We start from the raw sequence: 20,670 nt of genomic DNA on the forward strand, positions 1-20,670 counted from the left end.
TTGTTGTGGCCCAAGTGCAGGACCCAGCACTTGGCCTTGTTGAACTTCATACAATCGGCCTATTGATCTAGTCTGTCCTAGTCTCTCTCTATAGAGCCTCCCTATCCTCAGGCAGATCAACACGCCCTCCCAAGTCTGCAGACTTACTGAGGGTCCATTCTATCTCCTCATCAAGATCATTGATAAAGATTTTTAAAAGAAATGGTCCAAACACTGAGCCCTGAGGAACCCAACTTGTGACCAGCCACCAGCTGGATTTAACTCCATTCACCACCACTCTCTGGGCCTGGCCATCCAGCCAGTGTTTTACCCAGCAGAGCGTATGCCCGCCCAAGCCACGAGCAGCCAGTGTTTTCATCAGAATGCTGTGGGAGACAGTGTCAAAGGCCTTATGGAAGACCATAATTAAAAAGAAAGGAGAATCAACTTTGCTTGACAAATGCCTTAATAGGTCATTAATTCATTCCACACTGTTTCTGCCTTGTAATGCCTATCTTTACAATGTAAGCTGCTAATTGCTCTCTGTGCAGAGAGGTCTTTATTGACTTATTAGACATCTAGAAGAAAATATCTTATTTGCAAACAAGAATAAAAATACCAATTGAAAGATTTGTTTTAACACCATACTGAATGCAGCCTGAACAAATGAAGGGTCTTGATGTTATTTCCTATAGTGCCAACAGTGAACACAATTATAAATTATTTTTGCAGCCTGCTCTCAGAGACTCAAATTACCCTTTCATTGTATGCATTCCTAATGATGGTTGATACATCCCAGGGAAAAGAAAATAGTGGTTGCTTTTATCTTGATTTACTTACTGGGCTGGGTTCTTTTGCATATTCAAGAGCAACAAGAACAAAATAAAATATTCTTCTTTCGCAATGATATAATGTAAATACATTCTAAGAAAAGTAGAAATCACTGTTCATGAGTAGAAAGCTTTTATAGTGCTAATTTAACTTGGCTGTTATTTACATTATAAAACTGTCCCTGTTTCTGAGGCTGTTTGCTAGAAAGATCAGGCAAGTGTTCTTGCCATTTTAGGTAGGTTGAAGGAAAGCAATCTGAAAAAATCATAAATGATGTTGTGTACAGAACAGAAATGGTAAAGTTCTTAGATCACCTGTGAGCTTGTAATATTTAGGGTATTTATTTCCATTCTTAAACTTAGGATTTGAAGAAATAAGTAGTATAATTTAAATAAAGGCTAGAACAAATGTAGTCTGTCGATTTGCTGACCTGAAATTGTTCGTGTACATAATGACCAGCTCCACAATATACTCAGTCAGTTTTATCTAGCAGATGTATATCATGGTGTCCTAAATGCCTGTGATGGGAGGAATGTGATAAACATCTAAATTCTGCACATCATATCAGTTTCTAGAATTTGGATTGGGGTTTAATAGGAAAGCTGCGAGTCTTATGTACTATGAACAATTTTTTAATTAATCATAACTACTTAAAGGCATATTTTCAGCTGGCTAAGTGACTTTTTGTGATGCAAGTTGCATCTGACTGCAGGCAAAAGTACACATTAAGCAAGAAAGCCCACATTAAGCAAGGAAGTATTCTGGAGACAAACACCTGCTAAATATACCAATTTGCTCACATAAAATAACACAATCCTGAGCTAAGATAACCTGCTCTGAAGTACTATTAACGTAACAACACAGTACTACACTGAAGTCTTTCTTCTTAGTTTGTATAACTGGTGTGATTCTAGTGCTGAAACAACACGGGTGTACTCCCATTCAGGGCTACCTCTAGAATATTTGAATGGAGATATGTTTCCTGATGTTGTTTTCCCACCTGTGCAGATGAATGTTCCAGGAGTTGCGGATGAGGTATGGATTGCACTGCACTTACCTCCTCTTCTAAGCAAGTCCTAAATATATGGTATTGTATAGATTCATCTGCATATACCTTCATCAGTCTGACACTGAGATTTGTTTTGAGATAAGTTCTTGCTGGCAAGGGCTGATTGTTGGCCATGGAAAAGCATAGCTGTTAAAGCAACGGGCCCTAATCCCAAATCATGCTTTTGTGTCATGATTCGGTAATAATACAGACATGACTATTCACATTAGGAGTTCACTTCCAGGTTTTACATAGCAGAAGCCTCTCAGATCAGCCCTGCAGCTGACCTGAACCTTCAGGTGAAGTAGGACCAGTTCCAGGTTACCTCAGGCTGTGCAACGCTGAGGACCAAGAGCTGTGATCCCAAATAACTACCGTCTTCAGAGAAACTCGGCAAGGACAGGGTGAGGAACAATGTCAGTGATCCTAAGAAAATTCCTCCCTGGCTAGGAATTGTAGCCCTTAGTTACAAGCCTTTCCATATTGACTTAAGGCAAAGTTCAACTCCACACTAGAGACAACAGTAACATATATAGCAGTGAACTACCCTAGGGCAGAAGTGGATTGAAACAGTGCTAAGATGTGAGCTAGAAATAGGTCTTTCAGATTCTGTCAGGCCTTTTCTTCTTCTCTGCCAAAACAAGGTCATTCATATTCATATGTTTTCTAGTCACTTCTCCTAAAATGATGTAAGTAATGGGACTTTTCACTAGAAATAAACTTTTCTTTTAACAGATACACAATGGGCCATGGCCCTTTTACATCTTATTGTTATTCTGACAATGTTCAGAATGTCTGCTTAGGGGATGTCACTCTTAGAGATATTCTGCCGTTCACTGATGCCCTTGAAAATAAAATTCCTCCCCTCAGAAGCTGTGAGTGCAACAACAAGGAATATAAGCATGGTACATATTACATATCTCCTGAAAATGACATTGAAAAAAAAAAAAAAACCAACGTCTATCAAGTTTGCAAAGTCTAACACTACAAATTTAAGAAATGCCAGAATGAACGTTTCCAGTGCAATCTTTATTCAGATCCATTCTGCATAGGCCTTTATGATAGTCTTTAATTACAAGATCAAATGTTTCTCATTAGGTCCTCTGCCTCATTTAGTGAACCAGTTGGATATAACTTAGAGAATGGCAGCTGTTTGATAGTGCTTTTCATCTTCACCATTTATTGTTGTCTCCCATGCTTTATTTACTATATGCCATTCAATACCTTCACTGAATATACAAATGAAAACCAATCTACTGTATTCATGAAACTGTGTCTTAGTTCTCAGTGAATACATTCATATTTGTATCAGCCCTATGAAGAGAGTGGTATTACTGCTCCATTTTCACACATGGGAAGCCAAGGCACAGGTGTGCTATTCCAAATTAACCTTGAGTGTCCAATCCAAGAAACATAAGTGGTATTGTAGAGTATTTAATATATGGCATCAATTTATCTGCCAGTGACACATGATGTATTTGCTAGGAACCTGCACTTCATCAACTCAGTCACCAAGTATTAAATTAGGAATCTTTAAAATGAAGAACTACCTGGAAGAAAGGATAACTTACTTCAAGGAGTAAAGGGTCCAACTCACCTGTTAATATTCCAGTCTCCTTCCCTGTTGGAAGAAATGTTCATAATCAAATGTCTGTCTGTCCATGTGGGTAAATTATGCCAAGAACAGGTGAAGAAACTTTTTCAGGTGGGAGGAGGAGAAGAATGAGCAAGTAAAAACTCCATACGAAAGACAGTCTAGCCAATAATGGGACAAAAAGGAGTGCTATAATAATGATTCAATTTAGGGTAAAGAATCAGTAACTTAAAGTACACAACATTACTTTCAGGTAATGTACAAACAATGAGAAAAATCAGAATAATTTTCTTCTATTAAGAGAAAAAGGAATTTGTATCAGCAAGATTCTGAAACTGCAGACATACATGCATGAGGAATGAATGATTTTCTTTTAAAGTAGTTTCACAAAATAATGTACCAGTGGATTCAAAGAAGGAGGGGAAGAAGAGTACCTAAAAACCCAAGGCCTAAGGAAGAAATTCAAAGCAATAAATGTGATAGTAAATTATGGATTATTTTTTAAACATCATTGAAATGTGTAATTGAAGAGAGGGGAAAAATGTCCTTGTTTTACATACAATCACAGTTTAAGGCTGAAGCTTTCCTGAATTAATTCCTGACTAGTCTGGCTATCTGCATGTTTATCTTTTGGGATGAGAAATGTGCATTGAATGGTGTGATCTCAGGAGACTATAATTACTGGTTAATAGTAATAGCAGGTTCAGAGCAAAACAAGGGATTCAGCACCACAATAGGGTCTAATTTATTCATCTGGTTTGTGATGTACCACCTAATGTTTAGTGATTATAAAATGAAATCTTACTTTCTAGCAATCTCAGCTTCTCCCCATCTATGTTCTTGATACTACTCTAAGATTCTGTTGCTCAGTTTTTCATTCGTTGAGTCTCCCTTTCTTCAGCTGCATGCCAAGTTGTAGGTTCTCAGTGAGATCAAAGTGAAACTTCAAAGCAGCCAACATCCAAATTTTGTTCAACTATTGGTAAATGAGACCATGCAATGCCCATGCAACACCACAGGCTTGGAGAAGAGTGGCTGGAAAGTTGCTCAGCAGAAAAGGGCCTGGGGATGCTGGTTGAAAGCCAGTTGAACATGAACCAGCAGTGTGCCATGTGGCTAAGAAGGCCAATAACATCCTGGCTTGTATCAGGAATAGCGTGGCCAGCAGGAGTAGAGAACTGACTGACCCCCTGTACTCAGCACTGGTGAGGCCACACTTTGAATACTGTGTTCAATTCTGTGCCTCTCACTACAGGAAGGAGATTGAGGTGCTGGAGTGTGTCCAGAGAAGAGCTACCAAGCTGGTGAAGGGTCTAGAGAACAAGTCATAAGAGGATCAGCTGAAGGAACTGGGGATGTTTAGTTTCGCGAAGAGGTAAATGAGGGGAGACCTCATTGCTCTCTACAACTACCTGAAAGGAGTTTGTAGCAATGTGGGGATTGGCCTCTTCTCCAGAGTGGATAGTGATGGAACCATAGGAAATGGCCTGAAGTTGCACCAGGGGAGGTTTAGACTAGATATTAGGAAGAATTTCTATACTGAAAGAATGGTCAGGTACTAAAACAGCCTGCCCACGGAGGTAGAAGAGTCACCATCCCTAGAGGCATTCCCGAAATGTGTAGATGTGGCACTTCATGGCATGGTTTAATGAATATTGTAGGGTTTTTGTGGATTGTGTGGTGCTGTTGGTTTTGGGGGGTGTGTGGTTTTGGGGGCTTTTTGCTGTTGTTGTTTGTTCAGGTGGGTTGTGTTGTTTTCTTCCCCCACAACCGCAGGTGGATGGTTGCAGTTCGTGATCTTAGAGGTGTTTTCCAACTGACAGTTCTGTGATCATTTGCGCTATTTTTGTATATGAGATGCTGTGAAAGATGAGGGCCAGCAAATTTTAACTGTCTGCTTGTTAATTGTTCAATTTAACACTGAGAATCTATCACCCCTGGAAGAAGAGTTACCTTAACTACACTATATGCTTTGCTCTAAAACGTTGGTGCCACCTTCAGAGACCAACACACAACTTGCTGCAGAATCAGCTCCTGAAGTGCCAAACTGAACGTGATCTACTTGGGCCCATGAGCAGGAATTGCCACTTTCTATATTCTTGGACACATTTAGCCTCCTTGCCAAAATTTGGCTGAACTATGAACTGTAGTGGCCACTGTCAAGGGGACAGGCAAGCAGCAGAGAGATGCTGACTGAAAGGTGTAACTGAATTACAGATAATAATCTTAGATTATTTTATTCTCCCGTAGTAGAGACCTAGTCATTCATGTGAACTTCAATAGGCACACAAGTCTAAAGAAGTCTTTCACATCATACTTCACATCTCAAAAAATCAATCAAAGCCTCTCTTCTTGTTCCAACTTAAGGGAATGTTGCCACATTTCAGGGACAGCAAAAAGGCAGCCTTTTATACAGTTTTAAAAAAATATAAGATCTGTATTTACTTGATTTCTGAGAAAGTTCCAATTTTTTGCATTCTTGATATACTTCTAAATTATTTCCACGTAGTCATCAAATTTCCTAAATCTGCTGGTTCTTTTAGGGTATCTGCTTTTAACTGTTTTTAGTCTCAGTGACTGCACTGGTAAAATCTTGTTAAAACTGGAATTAAAAAAAAAAAAAATCATTTGCAAATAAAAGGAGAAGCAAAGGGCAAGATGAAATTAAGTACACTCAAAGTGCCATCTACTAGTTGGTTAAAATATGTATTTGAAGCTTAGGCTTCCATACAGTTTTGCCAGGGTTTTTTATTGCCAAGACACTTCTGGATAAATTACAAAAGCTATGTCTTGCATTGTTGTGAGTAAAATGGTAGTATTCAGAATGGTAGTATTCAGTATAAAACTTCAAAAATGCATAATACTTTAGCATTTTTAGAATTAAAAACATTTCTGTTTTATAGAGGTACTTTCAAAAAACCTTTATTTTGCAGAAGAGAATACCAAATACTTCCTAAAAATCAAATGTCTTGAAAGAATTTCAGATGCACCCAAACTTAAAACAGTGCTAGTACCTACTTTGCAAATACAGGACAACATACATATCTTTCCAATGCAACATGAAGAAATTAATGTTTGTTAAATGGCTCAGAGAATGTATTTTCCTGTCCTCTTATCTACAAAGCTGATTTGTTCCCAAGAGTGAATTAAGTACATCAGTGTACAGTATGCATGAAGTGCACTCCCAAGGCACGAATACAGAATTTCAGGAGCATTCCATTTTCATTCAATAAATGGAATGAGACTGAATTATCCAGTCAGATCCCAGAATCCTTGTTAACTTTTCTCTTAGAATGTTTTCTTTTATTCAGAGTCTTATTTCTGCATGATTAAACAATATACTCATTTGTAGCTATAAGCATGCCTGTCTAAACAGGCACTGCAGAGTAGCTGCAGTGGTTTCACCAGCTAGTAAACTTAAATGCATCTGTGCCAGGGAAAAAATACTGCAATCTTGAGCTGTGACAGACAGAACATATGTTCCCTAATTTTCTGTTAGAGGATTTGCAGTTTTCCACGAGTTGATGGTGCTGAAATGAGGATTTTCACTTTTTGAATATGATGTAATTTATGAGGAAGACATGCAGTAAGTATTTCAGCTGGAGTAGGTTTAAATTAGCCCAAGATGAAAAGATTTTTTTAAAGTAAATTTTGTCTTTCCGGGAATTAATTAAGCTGTGTAGCCTTGGTTGGGTCAATGAATGACCACCCTAAGAAAGCCTTGGCTTGGGAAGAACATGTTCTTTCCTCTAATCAGAAAGAAACCCCTTCCCCTCTCTTTTGTTTCACCTTACTATTTTTCCTCCAGCCTCACATTTCTTTTCAGGCACACCTTCCTGAGACATTCAGTCTGAAACATAACGAAAGATTTCATGGCACCAGCAGGACTTTGTTTATATGTGTTCCTTTATGACACAAATGTGTGTGTGTTGACTTGATTTGGGGTTTTTTTGGACACTGGGACAAATACCAGCAGGAGATACTGTTAGTAGGATATGACACTTTCATTCTGCAGCTTCTATTTCAAACCCTATCTATATTGGTTATAGTGTGACCACCAAAGGGCAAATTTGTCAGCTACATGCAGGATTAACAGTCCAAGATCAGTTCTCAGCAATCAAATGTGCACATCCCCTCAGTGTCATTAAATGTTGTGAGTTTTTCTCATAGCAGAACTCTATTCCAGAAAGACCAATAACAAGGAGTTCAATCTCACATTTCCTGTAGCTGTTTGCCTCAATTCAGCCTAATGACCACCAGGATTGTACCTGTTATACTGAGGACATGGCTAAAATTGCCTCTGTTTCCAGGGAAAAATTGTATCTTGTATAGAAGACAAATGGAAAGATGAGTTGTTACAGGGATTTTTTTGTTTTCCCTTTAGAGACATCGTTTTTTCTCCAGCGGATGATCTTCAGCAATAGGACAGGGGTGACCTTAGCAGAGGAGTAGGCAGCATATCAGAAGTGACTCATTGATTTTATGAAGTATTTCCCTTCAAAACCATGACCCATTTGTGTAGGAGCTTTAAATATATATATATAATTAATTAATTAATTTTTCATGACAGAGTCAGAAGTCAGAAAACTCCCCACCACTGTAGGATAAAATGTGATGTATTCTACAACCCATTTAGAATATCACATAACTAGCAAAATCTGGTTAGTGATTTTTTTCTTTTATATTAAACAAAAAGAGTTATGACCTATGTTAAGTGAAATGCAGAATGGGCAGATATCATGACAACAACTGAAAAACAGAGAATGGGGGTAAAAGGCTTCCAGAAGATTATATAGAGCATTCTTTAAGGAAAATGCTTAATAAAACTCCTGGGTCACTTTCCTCCAGTGTATGGGGGCACTGAAGAGCCTCTCACTAGTTATGGCTTTCATAAGGGTTGCTCTATCTAGTAACCATTGTGTTTAGCCATATAGCCTAATCTTTCATAATTTCATTAACTATGCCTTTTTTTTTTCTTTTTTTTCCTCTCTTTTTTTGTTTACTATTTTACATGCTGAAAGACAAGAAGTCTGATAAATGGGAGCTGCCTACATTAATGCTAGAGAAGATTTTCCTTTGATCTTCATTAATATTAGTGTATGTTCAGCATATACATTGAATTCAACTAGATATTACTGTGTCCCTCAATGTACAAGCTGTTAGCACATATTTTTATGGAGTCCTATAACTTAACAGATATTGTGGCCAAGACTGTAAGTATAAACTCTAAATATATTCTGTGTGTGAATATATGCTTAGAACACAAGACTGTCCAAATAGGACAGAAACCAGAACTAAGAGTATACAGTATATCCTGGGTGACTGTAATATCTGTGAAAGATGGTCTTTGAGCATTTCCCCTGGAATCAAGCAATTCTTGCAGTCCTGGAGAAGGCCCTATCCACAGCTTCTCATATGCCACATATTTCAACACTTCTCACTTAAGTTTGGAGAATGCAGTTCTCCTTTCAGCTAGCACAGTGTTGGTAGGGAGCAGGCAGCCCACTGAAAGCTAGGTGTTATTTCCTTCTGAGACTTTGGTGAAAACTTGCCTTTGGAATGCTAAACAAACCTGCAGGTTTGCATGTTGACCCTAAAATGTATCATCTCCTACATATGAGAAAAGTCTCTCTGAGGGTCAGTCACCTTTCTCCTTGACAGCACATCTCTAAGCATTCTGGTTCTTCCAATAAAGATTTAATGCCCTGCCAATTATTTGAGGCTTAGTATGTTGAAGCTCTCAGCCTGGCCAGTATTGTGTACATTTTGTACCAGTTTTGCAGATATGGCAACTACATTGACTTCTGCTTAGTTTTTCTATAAACCTCCTCTAGACTGCACCAATGTATTCCTGAAGAACAGCTTCAGAAGTACAGGTACAGTGACTTCTCCATACCGACTGCATCTTTGCTAGCATTCAGAATATCATTATCTCCTGGTGTTCTTAAATGAAGAGTTCATATCTGTCACTGCCTATTCTTGTGCTGTCACAGACAAGTCACGTAGTGCTTTAGAAAGCTCTGACAGATTTGAAAGTACTGGTGGGATTCTGCTATAACACCATTTCTGTAAGTCAGTGCTTTCATCCTGCAGTGTTGCCTAGCATCAGTGCAGGCATACTTCTGCCTGCCTGGCAGGTAGCAGGCAGATTTTTCTAGGTCTTTTTATTATATTATTCTCTTGCATCTGAAACAAATAATAGATGTACTTTTCCACTGCGGGAATCAAAGAACAGTTAACAGTGGTTTATAAACTATTTGGAGATGTTATTCATTTTTGAAGGTAGCGGGCCAGGCCTCTAAACTTCACTAGCAGTCGTGTGTGGGTTTGGGGAGGGGAGACATTTTTTTCTTATGCTAAATAAAAAGATACTGAAGTTACTGTACAGTTAGATCCTAATTATATATAGTGTTAATAAATGTGCCACTAGGACATTCTGTTCTCTTAAGCAGATTTGCTAATCTAAGCACATTAAAGGAAAATCTCTGGGAAAAGCAGTGAAACAACCTAATACAGGGAATCCAAATTTATTGTTGTCTCTCCTTTTGTGGCACAGAGAGAGGGAGAATAAAACATAAAGGAATAGAATTTGCATCAGAATAACTGCAGTATGTTCTGCTATTTGTAATGCAGATGATCCTTTCTGGATTCTTCCAGTATGCCCATGTTTCTAAACCATCCTTACTTCATTACAGTTTCAAAATTACCCCCCTGATAAAAAAGGCTCATTTTTGAGTGTCAGTAAATATGCATCGACATTCCAGGAGTACAAAGGAGTGCTTTGATGCTGCGAGTCACTCAGTTTTCCTATCATCCCTTAAAGATCCCTGGAATACTCTTGAGTTCCTCCAGTTGTCTCTCAAGCAGCAGAGAAAAGACTGGTGACAAGCCTTTGAAGGGAGGTCCTACAAAATGCAAGGTTGTTTTCACAAGGGGACAGGTGGTGTACACATTCAAATGCCTGGATATTCCGGGACTTGAATTAAGGAATTTGTCATCAAAAAGTGCATTTCTATCACTTGGAACTGTTGGGAAATGTATCAGTAAAGTTTGTCTTTCCCAGGCATTCATGTGCAACAGAAGCACAAGTTTCTTAGAGTGCTATTATTGTATATGCAGCCCCTGTACACTCAGTATCTATTCTGTACATTCATGCATAGAATTATAGAACCATTAAGGTTGGAAGGGAGGAGGGGACCTTAAAGATCAGCAATTTCCACCCCCCCCTGCCATGAGCAGGGAACCCCACCACTAGGCCAGGTTGCACAAAACCTTGTCCAACCTGGCCTTAAAAACCTCCAGGGATGGGACATCAACAATCTCCCTGGGCAACCCATTCCAGTTCCTCACCACCCTCATATCTAATATCTAATATCTAATCTAGATCTCCCCTCTCTCAGTTTAAAACCATTTTCATAATGAAGAATTTCTTCTGAATATCTAATCTACATCTCCCCTCTCTCAGTTTAAAACCATTGCCCATTGTCCTATCACTATCATCTCTAATGAAAATCACCTCCCCAGCTTTCATATAGCCCCTTTTAAGTACTGGAAGGTGCTATAAGGTCTCCCTGGAGCCTTCTCTTCTCTAGGCTGAACAGCCCCAAATCTCTCAGCCTGTCTTCATATCAGAGGTGCTCCAACCTTTTGATCATCTTGGTGGCCCTTCTCTGGACCTTCTCCAACAGCTCCATGTCTTTCCTGTGCTGAGGGCTCCAGAGTTGTACACAATATTCCAGGTGTGGTCTGACCAGAGCAGAGTAGAGGGGCAGAATCCTCTCCCTGGTCCTGCTGGCCACGTTTCTTTTGATGCAGCCCAGGACACAATTGGCTCTCTGGGCTCCAGCACACACTGGCAGCTCATGTTGAGCTTCTCATCAACTACCACCCCCAAGTCCTTCTTCTCAGGACTGCTCTCTAGCCATTCTCTCCCCAGCCTGTATTTGTGCCTGGGACTGCAACCACCCAGGTGCAGGACCTTGCACTTGGCCTTGTTGAACTTCATGAGATTGGCACTGGCCCAACTCTCCAGCCTGTCAAGGTCCCTCTGGATGGCCTCCCTTCCCTCTAGGGTGTCAATCACACCACACAGCTTGGGATCATCAGCAAATTTGCTGAGGATATATTTAATCCCACTGTCCATGTCTCCAACAAAGATGTTAAACAACACTGGTCCCAATACTGACCCTTAAGGGACACCACTCATCACCTGCCTCCATTTGGACATTGAGCCATTGACCACAACTCTCTGGGTGTGGCCATCCAGCCAGTCTCTTATCCACCAATTGGTCCATCTGTCAAATCCATGCCTTGTCGGTTTGGAGACCAGGATGTTCTGTGGGACAGTGTCAAACACCTTGCACAAACCCAGGTAGACGACATCATTTGCTCTGCAACCAGCCACCATCTCTGTAGCCTTTTTATAGAAGGCCACCATATTGGTCAGGCATGACTTGCCCTTAGTGAAGCCATGTTGGCTGTCACAAATCACCTCTTTATTTTCCATGTGCCTGAGCAGACTTTCCAGGAGGATCTGCTCCATGACCTTGCCAGGCACAGAGGTAAGACTGACTGGCCTGTAGTTCCCTGGGTCTTCCGTTTTCCTGTTTTTAAAAATAGGGGCTATGTTCCCTTTTTTCCAATCAACTGGAACCTTACCAGACTGCCATGACCTCACAAATATCACGGACAAAGGCTTAGCAATGTCATCTGCCAGCTCCCTCAGGACCTGTGGGTGAATCCCATCAGGTCCCATAGATTTATGCACCTTCAGGTTCTTTAGATGGTGACAAACTTGCTCTACACCTACAGTATCCCAGACCAGGTCTTCTGAGATGACATTTGGTAAGCACCTGTGTAAAATATTATAAGTTGGCCTCTTAAGCATGCTACCACCAGATCTCAAAGCAGGACATTTCTTTTTCAGTTGTTGCTTCCTACAGTTAAATAATCTTTATAGATTTCCAGGTATCAGTGAGTTCAGCTAATGCCAGGGCCTGTCAGACAGCTTAGATGTAGCAAAGAACTCATAGCTTCCAATTCTTCAAACTGTTTTATTTCAGTAACCCTTAGATCCCAAAGACAAATATTTTTACAGTGAACTAAGATAGGAAGGCAGGTTTTTTCATGTCACTGCCTCTTCTCCACTCCTTTTTTGCTTTAACCTTCCATTTCACAGAATCACAGAATCTTAGGGGATTGGAAGGAATGTCTGAAGATCATCGAGTCCAACCCCCCTGCCAGAGTAGGACCAAAAAAACACAAACAGAAAAAAACCTCTCATATGACTAGAGCAGATCACTCAGAATGGCATCCAGACAGGTCTGGAAAGTCTCCACTGAAGAAGAGAGTCCACAACCTCTCTGGGCAGCCTGCTCCACTGCTCTGTAATCCTCAAAGTAAAGAAGTTCTTCCTCATGTTGAGATGGAACTTCCTGTGCTTGTGTTTGACCCTCCTCCTATCATAGGGCACAAGTGAAAAGAGCTTGTCCCTGCCTTCTTGATGCTCAACCCTCATGTATTTATAGACATTAATTTGATCCCCCCTCAATCTTCTCTAGACTGAAAAGCTCCACATCTCTCAGCCTTTCCTCGTAAGGCAGGTGTTCCAGTCCTTTCATCATCCTTGTAGCCTCCATTGAACTCTCTCAAGTAACTGGTTGTCCCTCTTGAACTGGGGAACCCAGAACTGAACACAGTGCTCCAAGTGAGGTCTCACCAGGGCTGAGTAGAGAGGGTGAAGAACCTCTCTCAATCTGCTGGAGAGACTTCTCTTAATACACCCCAAGATACCATTGACATTCTTGGCCACAAGGGCACATTGTTGTCCCATGGAGAACTTGTTGTCTACCAGGACTCCAAGGTCCTTCTCCACAGAGCTGCTCTCTAGCAGATCACCTCCTAGCCTGTACTGGTGCATTTTGTTGTTCCTTCCCAGGTGCAGGACTCTGCACTTGCTCTTGTTGAATCTCATTATTTTCCTCTTTGCCCATGTTTCCAGCTTTGCATTAAACCCTAAAACCTGTTGTCCCACAGATTAAGATGTTGGCATGATGCATAACTCACACTCCTGTGACAAAGTAGTTTTCTCTCTGCAATCAATGTGGCAGTGCAGAAGTTCTCTGTAAACATCCGTATGTAGACACACACCTAGGTACTTCAGGATTGAGCACATCATCCATAAAACTTGGAGCATTCAACAATGTGTTCAAGTGAAAAGCTCAGGGGGGGAAAACAAGGGAAATAATATTTAAAACCAGTAGAAGCTCAAGAGATATAGAATTGACAGCATGATCCAATTTCATGCTACATTAGTATAAATAGGTCTAATTTGACACACATTTGTATTAGAATGATCTTTTAGTTTTCAGGACTAAATTTCAATATCACATGGATATTTAAACAAATTATCCTTGCTTTGACTTTAAGCAAAATTCCTTTGGGAAATGAGAGAGAATTGCTCAAGGAAGGCTATTGTATTGGTCCTACTTTAATGTAACAGGGAAATCCCAGTATACTTTCATCTCTGCCAACTCCTTCAGCACAAAAATCATGCTAATTAAAGATTTGTATCTGTCATTGTCTATTGACTGAAGAATTTCCAAAGTTTATTTCACTCAAAAGGAAAAAAAAGCAGATCTCCTGTTGGCTTTGAACTCTAAGAAGTAGCTTTTAGTCAAAAACCTTACTCTGTTATCTTGTTTTTCATGTTAAAAACACTAACTTAGTGTTGCACACAAGAAGTAGCTAACCGTGCAAAACAGTGAACTTTTTTTATCCCTTTTTTGAGTCTCTTCTTGTAAAATTACCTGTTTAGTGATGGTATAGGCTGAGAGCACTTTGAAATGCCCTGTGGGTACAGATTGTGTAGAAGATGACCAGGTTATGTGCAGCCATGGAGAATGCATTAGCCACAAAACCAGATTTGCACAGGAATGGCACAATCTGTTTTATTAAAAGTAGTTTTTGTCATTGAGATTTTAATGTATTTCATACCTTTCAGAAGACAATTATTATATTTCAGCTGAATTTTTCAATTAATCAGAAGCAAAGTACAAAACCCTTAGCCCTTTACAACTCTGGGTCTCAGCAGCTTCCAGGAGTATATGAACTATCCTGGAGTCACATGTTGGGGAAAAGGAAGGACCAAGCATCCCAAACTTGAATCTGTCAAGACTTTGCTTCTCATACTTTTTATCTACTTAATGGGTAAGTTCTCTGGGATATCAGTTCTGTCTTTCTATTCAAAAACAGATCTAGGAGCATGTAGCTCCCAGTTTGCTATATCCATTAAGTGCTATATTATACAAACAGTGATAAGAAGAAATGTGGAAACATGATATACTTCAACTTTAAAAAGACTTGCCTTGTCAATATTCTGTGATATATTTTTAATTTTATAACAACTGTGCTACTGTTCCTAGTCTTGTTTTACAATTACCAGTCAAAAGGGGATTCAGCATATTCAGACATGTTGAAAACATATTAGGAGGGATATTTAACCTGGTTTAATAGAAGCTGATATTTTGTTTTCATTTGGTTTTGCGTTTAAAATTTTATCAAAGTAGAGCAAGATTTCACCAGTATTGTCAGCCAGCCTCATGGCTTCTTTTGATGTATGGACCCCCAAGTGCCAATCATTTTTTTCCTTGCCAGATTCTGCATGCTTAGCCATCTCAGTGATCACATATTGTTGAAACTTTGTGGCACCAAGAAGCAGTGAAAATAGCCTTTTGTGTTCTCCTTGCTTTCATCCATTTGCTATTAAGTCCCTTAGACTCTGAAGTAAACCCTTGAGAAAGAACAAAGTGTCCTCTGCTCTCTTCATACCTGTTCAGGTCATCAAGAGTCTTGGTTTTGCCCTTGTTAAACTCCTTTCTATCAATCAGACTTATGTTCTTTTTAAAAGTGAGTTTAATGCTAGCTTGAGTGGCAGACTGACAGCCCTGGAGACTGATGTCCCTTGTTTATGCTCAGAAAAGGCTAAGCACCTGCACTACTGCAGACATTTCTCCCTGTAGCCCTTCTTCACCTCTGATGTGGAGAGTCCACCTCCAGGAAGAAAGAACTCTGGTCTCTATGGCATTCACTGGCTGGCATTGAAGGCCCATTGGCAGGGTTGTGTGAACGAGGCTTTTTTGCGAAGGAGTTCAATAGTCAGGGCTTCCAGGCTGGTTCCTTTTGGCTCCTGATAAATATACTTTTGAATTCAAAAATGAAAAAGAATGATAATGTGACCTTGTCTTCACTGAGTACTGAGAACAGTAACATATTCAATAGCAGCTTCTTCAGTCTTGTACCAGTAATCCAAACCTGTATTCTGCTGGCTTATTGTTGAATTACTAGCCCTTCAAGCACATCCAGCTCTTACAGAATAAGCATCTTTTTCATCTTTGGAAGCTATATAATTCCTACATCTCAGGAGATCTTACCATAGACCTCAAAAATCTGTTTAAGTTATAGAGAAGGCACAAAATACACCAGTGTTTGTTAATCACTTCAGACATCGCAGCTATTACTCAGACACAGAGTCACGGGTCAGACAATGAAGACCCTCCTTTTGAGGACTTAGGTGACTGCCAGTATAAAACTATTGATTTGTAAATTAATATCAGAACTGCAGAGGATAAAAAAAATCCCTGTCCACCGGCATCTTGATTAGCAGAGAGCAAGCTGTCACTCATCATTCAGCCTGTCACAGTATTTTATAGACTCATAGAATGGTTTGGGCTGGAAGGAACTGTAAAGACTATCTAGTTCCAAGCCCCCTGTCATGGGCAGGGACACCACCCACTAGACCAGGCTGCTCAAAGCTACATCCAACCTGGCCTATTTCCAACCCTGTCTTCTCTGAGACTGAAGGGAATACAACCTAGCATGACTTCATTCACTTCTCATAAGTGATGCCAAGCCTTAAGCTCATGTGAAGAAATACAGAGTAACAGCAAATGCATGGATGAGTCATAGGACTGGAATTCTGAAGATCTGGATTCTTAGCCTGGCTTTCATCAAGAATTCCTGCATCATTTTGGATACATCATTTTTATTTTGGTACACCTCATTGCTACAGCCAAGTTAAATTTGTCAAGTACCTTAAGGTATGTAGGCTAAACCCAAGAGGGCCTATGATTCTTACTTTAAAAGTTCTTTGCATTTATGAAGTATTGATTTTCTTTTATTTTGGGAATGTTATATTTAAAGATATGCCAGTGCTTTCTAACTTTTTTTTTTTTTTATGGACTCCTAAAAATTATATTTATCGTGTTTGTTGTTAATAATCTAATTTATGAGACTGGCAGAGATGGAGAATTCCATTTGGCAGATATGGAAGTCCTCTGCAGGTTTGGCGGTCCCAGAAGCTGGAAGCCCTTGGAGGCCAGGATGATAAGCAACAGAGAGTGCTTTGATGCCAGGCTGCTCATGCTTTCAACTTTAATCAGCCCACCAGATGGGATGCTGAGGAGCCAGCTGTTCAGATCCCAGGGCACAAGCCTGGACATCTGACAGCATCATGGTCACACCACAACTTTGTCAAAATCAAATCACCTCTCTTGAATGTTTCCATTTCAGAAAATGGGCAGATTCTACCAAAATTATGTGTATTGCAAACTTCATAGCTACCTGTAGTTTCTGCAAACGTTACACGTATCAGTCATGTCCTTGCTTGTTCTTTCGTGCATAGATATATAGAAGTTACAATTATAAGTAAGAGGAAACTAAAAGGGTACCAATGGAAAAGCAGCTTCCTTTCAGCCATAAGGGTTACTCCGCAGGAACACAAAGCTGGACAGAAGATGGTTGTGACAGTGGGTGGTTTAGTACAAAAAGTAATTTTCCTCTGCATAAGCTGGCTAAGGCATCAGATAGATATCAGGCAATTTGGGTCTGTCATCATTTGTGAACAGTTTTTGTCTGGAAACTTGCTTTCTCCTGCTGGTGAGGGTGTCATTCACCCTGTGTCACCATTTGACTCGGATCTGACAATGCTCTCAATCCCCTCCCCCTCCCACCCAGGTAGGGAAGGAGAGAGAGAAAATGGGGTTGAATGCACTCATCTTGAAAAAATAATTTTAACATTTAGGTAGTTGTGACATACATTAGATTACACACAAATAAAATATACTTGTTAACTCAATGTGCAATGATCGATCACCAGCTGGTAACACTCTGGGTAACCTCATTTGAGGCTGCATGAAAGTCTGGCTTTCAAAACTGGAGTTTCCAAGCCATGACAGTCTATTGGAACATGCAGGTGTCTCTTCAGAAATTCAGGCAAGGTGATTTAGATGGAGGTAGAGGGACATTCCAGGAATTATTTGCTTTTGTAATGTTTTTGTTGATGTGTTCAGCCAGATCAGTCTGAAATAACTCAGTAAGAAGTCAGGGCTTCCGATTTTTAACCTTGGCTTGCTCAGAGTGTGACTCCTTATATTAAAGAACTAGCTTAAAATATTTGTGCCTTGTTTCTCTGGAAAAAACAAAAAAACAAAACCAAAAAAAACCCCACACCCCACACAAACAAAACCCAAACAACATACTGATTGTTATGTGACTGAAATCAGGACATCTAAAACTGAAATTTCTAGAAACATGATTTGCCATATGAAAGCAAAGTATTTTCAGGGGAAATTTAAAATATATTTATTCTGTTAGCAGTAGAAAAAACAGCCCTAACACACTGGAACAGTAGGTGGTAGAAACATAAGCATAAGAAAATCATTGGAAGAAGTATATTTGTTCTTGCAAGGTGGCATCTTTGTTTTACATCATCATAGCAATGTCAGGACATGACAGATGTTGCTGCTTCTAAGCTCAACAATGTGCTCAGGACTATCCAGGCCAGTAGGTGAGCTGACAGAGGAGCAACTGAGAGAGAGGGCTGGGCCAGAGTCATCTCATGTGCAGATTGCTTCTAGGGGAATCAAACTGCTAAGAGTTTGGGGGTTGTTTTAGATACCTACACTCCAAGCCATACTATTTCTCCATGCATGTTCCTTGGTGCATTACTTCTTGTTATTTAGTTGTTATTATTAAGCAGCCAGGTATCTCATGCTTAAATTAGGAGATGAATTCAGGGGTTATGGACTTGTCATCCTGTTGTGATGAATTGCCATTAAGACATTATCCTCAAAAGGAGGGCTTTCATACCTGAGCAGTTCTGAAAAGAAAACGAGAATTTAATTGAAGTGAAATGACTGGTATAAGATTATTTCTTACTGTGTCCAGACATACTTGTTTTTACTAAATATTTTAAGATCGACATCCTCTTTGACACAGAGATTAAGATATTACTCAGCACACAATGCATGTGACATTGCAGCTTTCAGTCATGAAGATCACGGTGTTCCTATACATGTCCCAGGTCTGATTAACATTACATTTTTAAAAAAGCACAGATCTATAGGGATGGATCTCTTGCAATCTAGCCCCAGCTTGAGCATTAATTCTCTTTTGTGGTTTTGCTCTACTCACCACTATGAGCTATAGACCAGATTATGAGAGTGATGGTTAGCTAGATGAGTATTAGTTAACATTTGAAAAGACAATGTTGTTTGGATCAGAATTACATGTTGTTCTTCATACCAGCATTACAGCTTCACTGTAGAAAAAGCAGCTAGATCATGAGGGAGGAGCTTTTTAGTTGCTATAGAATTAGCAAATTGTCCTGTGAAACATTAGGTTAGTCCTGTGAAGGATGAGTTAGTGTTTAACACTTGGGACTGTCTAGTACTAACCCAAAGAAAGAAGAAAGTGAGCATCCCATGGGAGATCAGCTAGCTTTATAGCTTCATAACTGTTGCTTTCAGCAGGTTTTTTTTTCCCTCTGTCACTTTTTGGTTATATACCTTTCATTGGAGGAAACAAAAGGTATAGAATTTTAGGATGGGGCAGAATGGGATTGTATTGAAATGGAAATACTGGTATTTGAGCTTCAGGAATTTTCTGCATTTAATGGATTGCCTGGGTAGTAGTCAGGAGTAAATGGAGAGCATTCCCACTTCAACTCTGTAGATGAAGCTACATAGCAATTCCAGCTGAGCCTTACTAAGACAGTCTTTTGTTTTCTCAAAATAGTCAGTTTGTTAAACTGATTCATAGTTGCATTTGCCACAAAATCGAGAGTGGAAAAACTTCACAAAAAATTGGGGAAATGGTTGTTCTTTGTAATATCTGTATTCACATCAAACATCAGTAATCACTGGCTATTGTTTTTTCTTTGATGTATGTTATTCTTGCAGTGATGTGCCACAGGCAAGAAAAACAAGAAAATAGCTTAGGTGACCATCATGTGCCTTGATTACTTATTGGAAGTTAATGAAGGTCATGAGCAGTTCCTAAGTTTAAAATAATTCATTTCCACTGTCATTGACATATAGTAAATATATATAGATAAAATCACATTAGAGACAGTCAGGAATGCTGTGGACATGCAATAGTTTGTTATTGTGATACTGCTTTTAGGCATTTGCATGCAAGCACATATCCAGGATACTGAGAACTGCTGGAAAGGAGAATGCATTGATAATATTATTATTACCATATTATTCTTGCTGTAATAATATGAGGTTTAAGTTCGGGTCAGGTTCCACTGTGCTTGTTGCTATTCATAAGTTTACAGTCCAATGAGAGGTATACTTGCTGGTTAGATACAGAATTAGATGAGCCCACTGCTTCAGAGGAGGGCCATGAAGATGATCAGAGGGCTGGAGCACCTCTTCTATGAAGACAAGCTGAAAGATTTGAGGTTGTTCAGCCTGGAGAAGAGAAGACTCTAGGGAGACCTCATAGCAGTCTTCCAGTGCCTGAAAGAGCCTACAGGAAAGCTGCAGAGGAACACTGGAACAGGTTGCCCAGAGAAGCTGTGGATGCCTCAACCCTGCAAGTGTTCAAGGCCAGGCTGGATGGAGCTTTGAGCAACCTGGTCTATTGGGAGGTATCCCTGCCCATGGCAGGGGGGTTGGAATTAGGTGATCTTCGAGGTCCCTTTCAACCCAAATCATTTTATGATCCTATGTGATTTAACATTTTCATATTGCTTAATAATTCAGATCTTTTCACTAATTATTTGCTAGTTGAAGAGTATGCTGTTTGCTGTTCATGGCTTGAATGTGGTTATTAGCTTTTTGTTTAGAAGCTGTAAAAAAGAACACAAAGAATGAACTTAGTTTTGCAGTTTTCCAGGAATTCAAACTGAAAAATATCAAGAAAAACATTAGTC

The sequence above is a fragment of the Chaetura pelagica genome, unplaced genomic scaffold (assembly GCF_000747805.2).
Source record: "Chaetura pelagica isolate M959 unplaced genomic scaffold, ChaPel_1.0 scaffold55, whole genome shotgun sequence".
In the NCBI taxonomy this organism is placed as follows: Eukaryota; Metazoa; Chordata; class Aves; order Apodiformes; family Apodidae; genus Chaetura; species Chaetura pelagica.